A 13,447-nucleotide genomic window follows, 5' to 3' on the forward strand; every position below is an offset into this window, starting at 1 on the left:
GGGAAACAAAGTACCTATATATATCATACATGTGCACATTGCAATGTTATTGACCAGTATATGTTAATCTGGGTCCTGATTGACATGTACACCTCTGGAGCAGAAAAAGTGATCATGGAATGTTTATAAACAATCATCACAAGTGACAATTACCTACAGGTTTGTTATTGTACTACAGAGATCACCATGATACTGAGGGGAGGCATGAAATAATAACTGTGTTTTCTCAGTGCTCTGAAAGTTGAATTTTTCCTCTCTTTGAGCTGGACTACCTTAAACAGTTCTGTGTACTAGCTGTAATATGATGATGCTTAGTATTGCGGGTTATATCTGTTAAGTTGCCCACTGTTTGTCTGTGGTAGGTGTAGTGGTTTAGGAGTTTTTGATCCTAACATACATGTACATACAATCTGTGTGCTGAGCAGTGTAAGGGTTCACGTCTGTCCACCATACTGACTAATAGGAAATCCTCTACCAAATGGAGGTGCAATCCCACTGTCTTCATCTTGAGACAACTGTCCCTGGTAGTTGGTTCCTTTCTTTGCGTGGTAAAATGCTGCCTTGAAGTCACTTTTGGATTTATATCACTTCCTCTTCTGCATGGATATACACACCTGTTCCCTAACATAGTAATAATAATAAACTCATGGAAGACAATCATGGACCAATCATGGAAGATAAAACATATAATAGACCTTATTCTTAAATGGCGGACGAGATCTCGTTTAGCCGAGAAAGCGCGTGAGTTGTGCTTTGGGGGCAACTTTACTTCCGGGAAGCCATGCGTGCGTACAGTACATATGGAAGTCATGGGTGGACACGGTTCCTGTAGCGCATACGGCTATTTAAAAGAAGAGATTAGTCTTATATGTCATTAACCAAATTATAAACTTTTTAATATTCTGAAAAACAACCCGCCCACAACCAACTCACCCAATTCCAACTCGCCCGATACCAACTCGCCCGATTCCATCTCGCCCGATGCCAACTCGCCCGATACTATTTTGCAATGTTTTGAGTACCTTTTATTTCTGACAACAAATATTGCTAACATGGAGAACCATGGGTGCCGGCTTGAAATATGTGCCAACACGGACAAGTTTTTATTTGCGAATTTTACGTTTTACAAATCTCTTGAAAGAATAAATTTCGTTTGACTTCTTTACGTATAGGGATAGTTACTGCAGTTACTGGCTCACGTCTTTAGGAACTGCAGGACAGTCTTTCACGTCTTTCACGTCTGGCCCGGCATGAAAGTAGCTGGCCTCGGGCCGTCGGGTTAGCGTACATGGAATCTACAACTACACCCCATCTCAAACAACGGGCGAGTTGGCTTCGGGCGAGTTGGTTTTCGGGTGAGTTGGAATCGGGCGAGTTGGTTCTGGGCGGGTTGGAAAAGGTGCGAGTTGACTGTAATGCCTGAAAATCATACGTCAACACACAACAAAAATATCACTATGGTGTAGATTCAGAGACGATATTTTCCTGATCTTCATTGGAACAGAACACGAACTCCACGAATTCATAACACTAATTAACAACATGCATCCTACTTTCAAATTTCATATGAATCTTCTTCACACAAAATAACACATCTTGATCTAGTCATTTACAACAACAAAAACATACTGGACACGAGAACACACACAAAACCAACAGATACATTTAAGTTCTTACAGAGAAAATCATGTCATCCAAAATCAACCTTCAAGGGCCTGATCATGAGGACATGTTACAATGAAGAGGACTTTAACAACAAAGTCAAAACATAATATTCACAACAAGAAATATCAAACATAAATGCGGAAACAAATTACGCAACACTACCGACACACTCATAAATGCACAAGTACACAGCGTGTGAAATTCACGCCAACCCGATGGCCCGAGACCAGCTATTTTCATGCCGGACCAGTGACTCCTGAGGGATGTCCTGCTGTTCCTAAAGACAATGGCCAGTAACTTTCGCTATATGGAAAGAAGTTTACCCAAACGTTTTGCTAAGCTTAATACATTACAAAATTATTCAAAGACACGAAATTTATTTTTTTCAAGAGATTTGCAAACTATGAAATTCGTAGGCCCAAATAAAAACTAAACAGACTGATCGCTACTGCATCTAGCTATAGGCGAAAGACCTTACCTCATTTTTTGTCGAAAGAGTAGAAAGCTATTCAATGTGCTCCCCATTTACGAAGCATGCGTGAAATCTTGTTGTGGTCAGAGTCCTTGTTTAGCGTATCGACCGTGTCGAGGTAAACTGGATTTCAAGGACACAGCGCCATTGCCCTTTAATATTATATCGTATTCTGACAGCAACTAGACAACACAGTATCGAAATTAGAATTGTTATGTGAGTTGGTGAAATTTCCAATATCGGATATTTACCCACACTTTTAGACAAGTCTAGTATCGTATAGTCGGACTACGGAAATCGGGCTCGGCCAGACCGCTGGGCTAGATCGATCTGTACGTAATGTAGTTAAATCCCAGATATACATCGAATATTTACCCGCAATTTGACAAGTATAGTATCGTCTAGTATCGAAGTAATAGTCGGATTGAGGAAGTCAGGCTTGTCAAGATCTGTGAGATGGTAAAATCTCATATATATTATTTTATATTTACCCGCGATATGTACATATTTACCCACAGTTTTAGACAAGTCTAGTATCGTATAGAGATGGTAAAATCTCATATATATTATTTGATATTTACCCGCGATATGACAGTCTAGAATCAACTAGTATCGATATTAGAGTTCCGAATATTTATCGGCAATTTTACATAGACCAGACGTGCCGGAGACACAAGGCAAGTCATTCTAGTATCGATATTAGAGTCCCAATTGCCGATAAAGATGAAGTAATATCTGTGATTTCACAGATCGGTGTGTCTAGACGCAAGGCAAAGTCATTTTGGAATTGTCTAGTATAGATTATTAGAGTCCCAGCCTGAGGTAAAATATCGGCAATTTCGCAAATCTGGCGTGCCACGACACAAAGCAAGTCTTTCCTGTGCTGTCTAGTATCAATATTATACCCGATATATAGATTGTTATGTAGGACAGAAATATTTGGTTTCGAAACGTAGCGTCAAATGATCACACTGTCATTCGACAGCCCGATTACGGCTACATCTCGCCATGGCTTATATCTACACCAATAGCCGAACCATAGACTTTAAGGTCTATGGCCGAACACACACAAAATCAAACCATGACCTTAAAAAAGTCTATGATCAAACATGAAAACAGAGAACGTAAAATAGTGTAGGCGATGCGTGGAGCCGCTTTCCCTTTATTACATTCAAAATCTAGTTTGATTGTTACCTTCTATATTTGTACGTAGCCTGCATGGAACAGTCGACAGGATCGAACCGTAGAGAGATATATATTGCGATCCTTTAGAAATGCTTTCAGCTCAGACGCCTTCCCGGCACCGTTTCAGTATTTTGTAGGTCGGAGTACATATCTCGAAAATTTGTTTTTATATAAAAACAACTTTACAGTAAAGGATGTGATCCCACGAAGTTACTTGTCGATTTGGTATGCGAAGACTTACTGATGACCAGTTATTTATTGTTCTAAAACCTGGTGAAAATCATTTCGGGACACTAATCGATTATGTCTTTTGGAGAACGTCCTAAGCCTGAACCTGACATGACCCTTGTTTGATGCGTTAGGTAGTTGAGTTTTTGGATTGATAAAATAATGTATCAATATATAAACAGATTCACGCGACTGAACTATCATATTTTTGGCAGCTCAATGACGTTTTTATGGCCGAGAGGGCGAAAATCTCAGAACAAAGCGAGCATAGGCAGTATGCAGTACATTGCATGCTTTCTGAGAAAGAAAAGCCGGTTTCCTTAGCTGCCATGCAAAATCCGGCTTTGACTAATGTACCCGTCCTGTTTCCGAGCATAATTTTAGGAAGATCGGCTGTGTTCTGCTCATCACTGTCGTACGCCATGCATGACTTGTAAACCATGCTAGTATTCACGAACCGGAAGTAAAGTTGCCCCCAAAGCACAACTCACGCCCTTTCTCGGGCTAAACGAGATCTCGTCCGCCATTTAAGAATAAGGTCTATTTCTCTTCACAAAAGTTAGTTTATTTGTGTGTTAAATATCAAAGAATTCTTGTGTAAAAAACCAAATAAATTAATTTTTCTCTCCGCTATATGCATATTCTCTAACGTAGACATCTCAACCACACCGTTTTCTTCTTGCTCACCAATGTCCTGCGCAGTTTAAGAATGAGAATTGCTGTAACATGTATGCTGTGTATAGTATCTGGATGGATTAGTGTTAAGCTGATGCACCTACATAGTTGCTGCTGGCAATGTCAATTAAAATACAGAAATGTACCAGTGAACCTGTGTTTCTAATTAGTATTCTTGTAATCGTAAACATGCTAGCTATATAAAGACAACTAATATAAAACACTTTGTGCAAGTTACAAGATACCAGTTCCAGCACATCTTTGCAACAACCACTTGTGTCTATATACTTAGGAGTAAGGACTGAAAAGGAAAAAAACTTACCTGTTGTTTGATCATTTCCATTCATCTTTCATTGTAAATGTCATGGCAAAGTCCTATCCAAAGCCCTCCACTTTGTTCTTTACTGCTCTTTGTGAAGACAAGGTATTTCTCATCCTTGACATTGCAGCATTCATTGCTGATCCTGAATTGTAAACAGATAGACTCATGATTACTAACTCTTTAAATGACAATGATAACCGGAATGATTAAAATACATTTGATGATGGGATGTTAATGAATTGCAAACACTCATAATGTCCTTAACCCTAATGATGATAAGCTTTACACACATGTAAACATTCTAAATAAGATGATCCAGGTCTATCCACAATACAATTACTCAGCATCGCAGGTGACCCCGGTCAACCATCAACAAAAACATGTACACGCTATGAGATGATCCTGGGCAATCCAGAATACAAATACAGGTACACATTATTGAAGATGACCCAGGCCTATCCTGAATACAATTACAAATACAGGTACAGTGTTTTTATTGAAGATGACCCAGGCCTATCCTGAATACAATTACAAATACAGGTACAGTGTTTTTATTGAAGATGATCCAAGCCTATCCTGAATACAATTACAAATACAGGTACAGTGTTTTTATTGAAGATGACCCAGGCCTATCCTGAATACAATTACAAATACAGGTACAGTGTTTTTATTGAAGATGACCCAGGCCTATCCTGAATACAATACAATACAATACAATACAATACAATACAATACAATACAATACAATACAATACAATACAATACAATACAATACAATACAATACAGGTAAACATTGTTGAAGATGACCCAGGCCTATCCTGAATACAATACAATACAATACAATACAATGCAATACAATACAATACAATACAATACAATACAATACAATACAATACAATACAATACAATACAGGTAAACATTGTTGAAGATGACCCAGGCCTATCCTGAATACAAATACAGGTACACATTATTGAAGATGACCCAGGCCTATCCTGAATACAATACAATACAATACAGGTAAACATTAATTGTTGAAGATGACCCAGGCCTATCCTGAATACAAATACAGATACACATTATTGAAGATGGATACAGGCCTATCCTGAATACAATTACAAATACAGGTACAGTGTTTTTATTGAAGATGACCCAGGCCTATCCTGAATACAAATACAGATACACATTATTGAAGATGATACAGGCCTATCCTGAATACGATACGGGTACAGACTGTTTGTATTGATGATAGACATTGGTCATCTCCCATTATGTATTCTACATAGGCCTGAGTCATCTTACTTGTACATACTGTGTGCATGTATGTGTATTGTGGATTGGCCTAGGTCATCTTCCATTGCATATATTATGTGTATTTTGGATATATGTCTGTGCCATCTTCCATACCATGTGAATGCATTTGGATTGAGGATAGCCCTGGGACATATTCCATATCGTGTGCATGTAGGCCTGGTCATCTTCCATACTGTGTACATGTAATTGTGGAGGCAGGGGTCACCTTCTGCCATGATGTGTACCAGTACTGAGTAACACTGTATTGTGGATAGGCATTGGTCATAATATTTGCATGAAGATATTGTCCAGGATATTGTCCAGTTGAATGTTTACCATGCTGAACAACAAGCAGCACACTGCGGCATGCCAAGTCGTGTTCGATTACAAGTAAGCAAAAACGATAATTGCACAGGTTGTCCGCAGAGTTGCAGGGTAGGACTAGTTACAAAAAAATGAAAGTGTAACAGGAATAGTTTGTTGAATTTCCATGGCTAGTGTTTGAATAAGAGAAGAATCAGTTTTTTTTTCTGTAAGACATCAAGTGGCCATTATAGGAAAAAAATTGTGAGACTGGAACGAGAGTGACGCTTTCTCATAATTGGTGAGAATCTCTTAATTGCCATTCTCACTGCTATTGGTGAGAATAGTTTAATTCTCACCATTGAGCACTGAGAAATGCACTCCTTGATGAGATAATAGATTCTCACCGATGGGAATGGAAATTCTCACCAAGCACTGTGAGAATGGTAATTTTTACAGCGAGAATCAACCAGACTAATCATTCACTGGTGAGAATCAACCAGACTCATTGTTCACTTGTGAGAATTAACCTGATTGTTTCACACCAGTGAACAACAAGTCTGATTCTCACCAATGAATGGAGAGTCTGGTTCATTCTCACCTTAAAAATTACCATTCTCACAGTGCTTAGTGAGAATTTCTATTCTAACTGGTGAGAATCTATTGTCTCACCAAAGAGTACATTTCTCACTATTCATCGGTGAGAACTTTTGAATTATCATGGGTAGCTGTGAGAATTGACTAGAGATTCTCACAAATTGCGGGAAAGCGTCACTTTCTCTCTCCAGTCTCGCAATTTATTCCTATACACCCAGTTTGATTTTGAAATAAAGCATTCATTGTTTGGACTACCAAATAGAAAGAGGCGACTGTTTACACCTAGTGTACAAATGTAATTACCTGCAGTACACCTTCTCAAAGTGAACAGTTGGTTTAAAAATTCGACTCTGTGATTGGAGAACTGAAAGCACTTGATGACTGAGGCAGAAGGGAAAGGGTAGAAAGGTAGAAAGGTAGAAACATCTTGAAGTTACCCTGTAAATAATGCAATACTTATGATACGTCTTGATACATTTACAAAAATGCAAGTCACATAAGTGTGAAGCACACGGGAAATAAAATTTGTTGTGAATGTTATAAAGAAAGCAGTTTGTTCCATAAAAAACAGTTGTTTATTTTCATTGCCACTAACTATATGTATCTGTGGTTCAGGATGGTCTTACTTAAATTTGAAAATCACAAATGTCCCATGGACCTGGTAATGTATTACCTTGAATGGAAATGATTATGGGACCAGTTTAATGTCATATTGTTACTGTAGCAACTGATAGGACCTGAGTATACAACTGTCAGTTGGCCAAAATCACAGATGAAATTATATGTAATTTGGATGGCTATAGTTCTAGCTAGTCAATGTTGGTCTCAATTAGCCAGAATGGCTTAGTGGTAAATTTAGCCAGTGGAAACACTGAACAGGATATATGTAAGTACAAACCTGTGCCACAGCAGGGACCCACTGCCTTAGGAAAGTAAATATATTGATGAAAAACTCCCTCAATTCCATGGGTTTTTGCACTGCATTGATGACAACACCACCATCTCTGTTCAGTGTTGGCTGTTTGCATAGCCACACACTGTGTATTTGCTTTGCAATGGAGGATGGTATTTTCACCATGTTGTTTTCACCAGGTTGTCAGACCAGTATCCAATGACAATGGGACGCACTGCCTCAGTAAGGGATCTTGAATCTGACTGGGTGAAAAGAAAACATTAACAAGGATGTAATGTAAATATTATCTCCTGCAAATTGCTGACATTACTTTACACATCAGTTCATTCTAAAACATGGCTTTTTATATTCATTAAGATAAGAAAACTTGATTGTTTATGACTTCTGTAATTTTAATTAAACCTTTCATCACTGGTATAACTTTGCACCAAACCCATTGTAATCACTGATGATTGTGCACCTTTTTAAAGAAAACTATAATGTAGGTCAAGACGTGCATTCAAGCAAGTAGCAATAAATTCATTTATACATTTATTTCAAGGGAAGACCAACGAGAACTAGTCACATTAACAGGCTCCATAAAATATACATAAAAATATGAATGCATGAAGTACAATAAAACAATAAACAACACACAACAAACTATGTGAAACTATTAAAAATATGTACAAATTTAGGCATGACATTCTGACCAGGCATCTGAAACTTTGACAAGATAAAGTGTTGTCAATGGCAGGGTTGGAAATGCACACATCAAAGTAGCCATACATCTTTGAAGAGCCAAGTACCTAAAAACATTGAGTTTTATACTGTGAGTCTAAAACACAGTGCGAATTCTAGTATTTGTAGTTTACTGAGGAACATCAAAATTAACACGGAACATGATTGGGGAAAATCATACATATTATTAAAATATTCATATAAAAATATAGTATATAAAAACAATCTTCGATGATAAAGAGGTTAAAGGTTAAAACGCTAGCAGAATTCTTCATAATTATTTCAGCTGTTAGGATGCTATGTTTGAAACAAAGGAACTTCATGAATTTCATTTGCACTTGCTCTATTTTGTCCTGTTGATTTTTTGCCAAGGAGACCACACTACAGTACAGACACATATTCTAAAATACTTACATGTATTATATAAGTTATGTACAGAGCGTCAAGGGAGTTGATGTTGAAGAAAGAACTACAACTCCGCCAAATATAACCGAGCATGCGAAAAGCTTAACTGATAATGAACAAGATGTGCAGGAAATTAAAAATAAAAAATGACTAAAAATTTAAAACAAATCTTACCTGATGAAGGATTTGTAAAAGATCAGTTGTCGATCTTTTGATTCTTGTTCCTTCTACGTTCCACATACATATACCTCTGAGGCTTTACGACCAGGTTACATGAGGTATACTAACAGCTGTAGACAAATGTCAATGAATACAATTAGAATCATGCAGATAGTCCTATTTCTCACTGTCTGTACAATGGATACTCAACTTTATAATCATGGATACAAGTGTCAAAAGATTAGTAAAATCATACACTCATTCATTATGTATTACCATGCCACAAATACACAGTAATCATGGTTTGTTTTTATGTCCGTGAATATGAATAATAATGCTAACATTGAAACTTTTCAGCAAAAATGTAAATAGTCAATTGTACAACGATCATAATCAATCACAAAAACAAAATGAAGTGCTTGTGGGCCAAATTATACACTTTTTACAAAATCTCCAGATTTGCCAATTTTTAGGGTGGGCATGACTGTGCATCAATGCTTATTACATGCCTTGATGTGGGTGCAAATCAGTGAATTGATTTGAAAAGGAACATCAGGGGAGTTAGCGGGTCGGTGAACATAATTTACTGACCGGTTTTAATGGTTACCCGGGCAAGTGAAGCCCTTCAACGTTTTTAACATCTAAGTAGACACTTAACGATAGATGTAAAATATACATGTGCACACTTCTATTTTGACTTTTGTTAAAATCCTTTTGATGCTGGTCGATAATGGTAAAATTGTTTGAAAATGTCCTGCATATACGTATGTAACTAAATGTGATACAGCATTTATAACCATGAAGATATTGTTGCCTGAATACATGGGTTTATGTGCCCTCGCAGCAGGTTGATAATATCATGGAAATAACAGACTCTGCTCCGACCATTAACATTTATCTATAGGCTTGGGCAAGACTGCATGAAAGCCAAAATAAGCATGCTCGCCAAGCCTTGTTAATTTGGACTTTCCTCTTGCCCTTGGCCATTAATGATAATGGTCAGGGCTTCTCCCATTTTTTCTATAATATTGTTTTCATTTATGAAGGGTTAGAATAAGTGTGATAAGGCCATTTGTGTACAAGAAATTAAATTTTGGAATTTCAGCAAATGCACTCTTCATGTATGTACACAAGGCTGCCAAAGGAACAAGGAACAATTTTTTTCCAACACAAAACTGACAACATTTTTGCACTTTTTAGACTTTCTCCAAGTCTGTGCCAGTGGGCATGTAAATATCAAAAATGAATAAATTGAAGCAATGAACTTCGCAGACTGGCAGGCTAGGTGGTTGGCTGGTGCTCAGATAGTGGGGTGAATGCCATTCCCTACAGACTTGTGAACCTTGCAGGGTTTCAGTAGCTATAAATAATTCATATGACATCAGGTAATAAATATGCATGACTAATCTTAATCTTAATCAAGCATAATTTTCCAACTCATTTAAAGTTGGAATAGAGAAGAATAGTGAGTATAAAAATGTTTTCAGAATTTTTAAAACAGTCTGTGAATCTTTCTTAATATGGGGATATTTTTGCCTTCCCTGGGGAATCGCAGCGGTTTAATTATCATAATGAATCATGGTAATCTCCAGCCTGTGAAGTATCAGTAAATTTCACAATTGCAATCACCTTCCCTGATTTTTGTAAACACGTACGGCTCCCATCACAGCTCTGCTCGGCTCCATACCCAAACCGGGTATTTGATTCCGCTCTTGCTGAAAAATTGTAATTTTTCAATAACATTGTTTCCAGAGAATGTTATCGTAGGAATTATAACAAAAGATGATTCATTCACTGGCAAATTTTTAGTAATTCTGGGTAAGAAATACATATATGATTGCAGAAGATGGCATAGAATACCAAGGATTCGACAATTTACATAAGGGTGCAAGAAAGAATAACGGTAGAAAAACATTATTTTATGATTCAGCGGTGAGAATAAGAACAGATTCTCACTAATTGCGAGAAAGCGTCATTTTCTCGCTCGAGTCTCACAATTTTTCACTATGATGCTGTACGTGTTGAGGCTTACAAACCACAGACGTTCTGTTGAGTGGATAGTTTGTGAAGTTTCTGCTACGTTCCGACGTTCTCCTCCGTAGCCTTATCACCATTTGAAGAAAAGGCTACAGAACAGAACGTCCGAACGTAGCTTAAACTACACTTTTACAAACAACACTCAACAGAACGCCTGTGTTACAGATAAGCTGCAGTACAGTAGCTCGCGCTCGAGGTATTTGGGTCGGAAGGCAAAACATGACCTCGAGCCACTGTGCAGTTACACACACTGCCACACCAGCAGTGCCACGCAGAGCTAAAGCGGCAGCATACTGAAACTATGGAGGTAGTACCTCCATGCTGATACTTACGTGGAAGAGAGGACTTCGCCAGTCGACGAAAATACGTGATCATCAGCTGCTCCCCTACAATCAGACAATGGTGAGACTTGGCTGCAGTACGATGTAACAAACACAACGCGTTCGCGTGGCTGCGCATTGAAGTGACTTGGAGATTCCTCGTACAGCCTCCGGTGACCCAGGCCTGGGGGGTGACCGGGCGTTTCATTCTCCGTACAGAGATTATAGCTAACCTAGCTAGGGGGTCTTACTGGCCGCTCTAATCGTGAGATACGATGCTGAAGTTATTTTCGTATTCGTTTTCGTATTCGTTTTCGTATTCGTATTCGTATTGGAGTCACTGACAGAATTTTTATTTTTAGTCCAAATTTCGTACGTATTATATAAAAGTTCTGTCTTTACAGAACTTAAAGTGCTTTTTACATGACAATATATCAATACTTCAATATTTGAGAATGTAAGTTGAAAAAGATCCAATCTTTTTAGGCCCTAGATTGAAAGATATCGTTGCTATAATTAGAGGAGAGATTTTAAAAACAAACGGCCAGTACACAGGCACTCCTTAGCTGGGTAGTCTGTTGAATAGATCGATTTTCGGTTCGATCTATCGATCCCGTAGTCGATATGCGCGCCATTGTAACCAAAATACTCACTAGGTTACAGTGGCGGGCATACTGACCACGGGATCGATAGATCGAGCCGAAAATCGATCTATTTAGCAGACTACCAAGCTATTAGCGCCTGTGGGCCAGTAGTAGTCTTCGGAGGAAAGATTTTTTAAACAACATCATTTTCGTATTCGTATTCGTATTCGTTTTCGTATTAACTTTATCACAACAACAAACTTAAACATTCTGTTGACATCATTAGTATCGATAATGGAAATTTAGCTGACCCGCCCAATTTGACGAGTTGTAAACTTAAAAGGTAATTTTGTTTTAAACTGATATCTCTGAGAAAGTGATCGTCATAACGACAGTGAATGCAGGGCTCAACGTTATCGCATGCCCCTAAGTCGATGACATGCTATATTTAGACTGCTGTCGCAAAGAAAATATCATCTCATATGATGTGGGAAAGCGTCATAAAAGAAAACGAGATGAATAAAATGGTATCATAGGCCTATGTCCCGATCGGTACATTTGTTTCCCTATTAAAGATTAATTAATGTGTGAGCTGTTGTCAGAGTCTTTATTTCAGTACGGCCCATCTCTTTTTCTTTCCTTGCGTTTGCGTCAACTGTCATTGCCAGAACATGTTGATCAACTTGCGTTATGATAAGATACACCAGAATGCATGGAAATTAATTTGTATCGCGAAATATCGAGAAATACCTGTATTCTATGATAAATAGACTTCAGCTAGTCTAGTAGCTGTCGCAAACTGGCTCGATCGGTTTCCGTCATTTGTTACTGTGCGATCCAGTTTTAGTACCCCGCTCTACAACTCCGTTCTGCAGGTCACTCCAAAAACTTTCAGCAGTACTATTTTGGGGGACCAATTAAGCCGCTAGCCGTAGATAGCTCCTTTTTTCAACAAAACTCTGAATAGAAATGCAGCAACTATCAACTTTCGATAGATATTTTGTAGGCAAGAGAACAAAACTCAAACGTATATGCGCATTTAATCCTAGCTGTGATATCGCAGCGGTACTTGTGGCGTGTATCGAACTCGCTCGGTCATTGAGGTCATCGCCACAGTCCCATCCATGGTCTGTTCTCTACTACCTCTATGGTTCTACATAATTGCAGTCGCTACCCGGCAGATTTGCCATGATATTTCACAAAGTTGCTTGCTATTTAGATCTAGCTGAAAAAAAAAAACCTTTATGAAACAGGATAATCCAGTCCAAGCTTGATGAAATCGATGCTTTGATCTGCTTTCCAAAGGACGATTTCCGGAAATGGTCTAGCCGGTCACATGCCACTAACGCAAATATTCATTACGCACGTGAACGCATGAAACATGTTGCAGTTACTGGTTGCTTGTTTTCCTTGTCAGCTATATTTTGATGACATTTTATGCTGGGATTATGATTGGTTCATTTGAAATGATGTGACAGCACTAAAACTGCTTCTGATACTTGATTGGATTGTAGTAAAATTTATCATTAAATTCATGGGATATTTTGACAGATCATTCAAGATAACATCA

The 13,447-nt window shown here is 38.1% G+C and overlaps 1 long non-coding RNA gene across 1 annotated transcript; it reads right to left on the bottom strand.

Moving 5' to 3' along the window:
- Nucleotides 1-257: 257 nt before the first annotated feature.
- LOC139125271 (uncharacterized) lies at nucleotides 258-11,449 on the bottom strand. Its single transcript, XR_011550177.1, has 4 exons — nucleotides 11,306-11,449; nucleotides 8,952-9,067; nucleotides 4,548-4,689; nucleotides 258-621 (listed from the first exon to the last, which is right to left on the bottom strand). It is a non-coding gene; the product is annotated as an uncharacterized lncRNA (long non-coding RNA).
- Nucleotides 11,450-13,447: the final 1,998 nt, after the last annotated feature.

The sequence above is a fragment of the Ptychodera flava genome (genome assembly GCF_041260155.1).
Source record: "Ptychodera flava strain L36383 chromosome 3 unlocalized genomic scaffold, AS_Pfla_20210202 Scaffold_25__1_contigs__length_14229661_pilon, whole genome shotgun sequence".
Lineage (NCBI taxonomy): Eukaryota > Metazoa > Hemichordata > Enteropneusta > Ptychoderidae > Ptychodera > Ptychodera flava.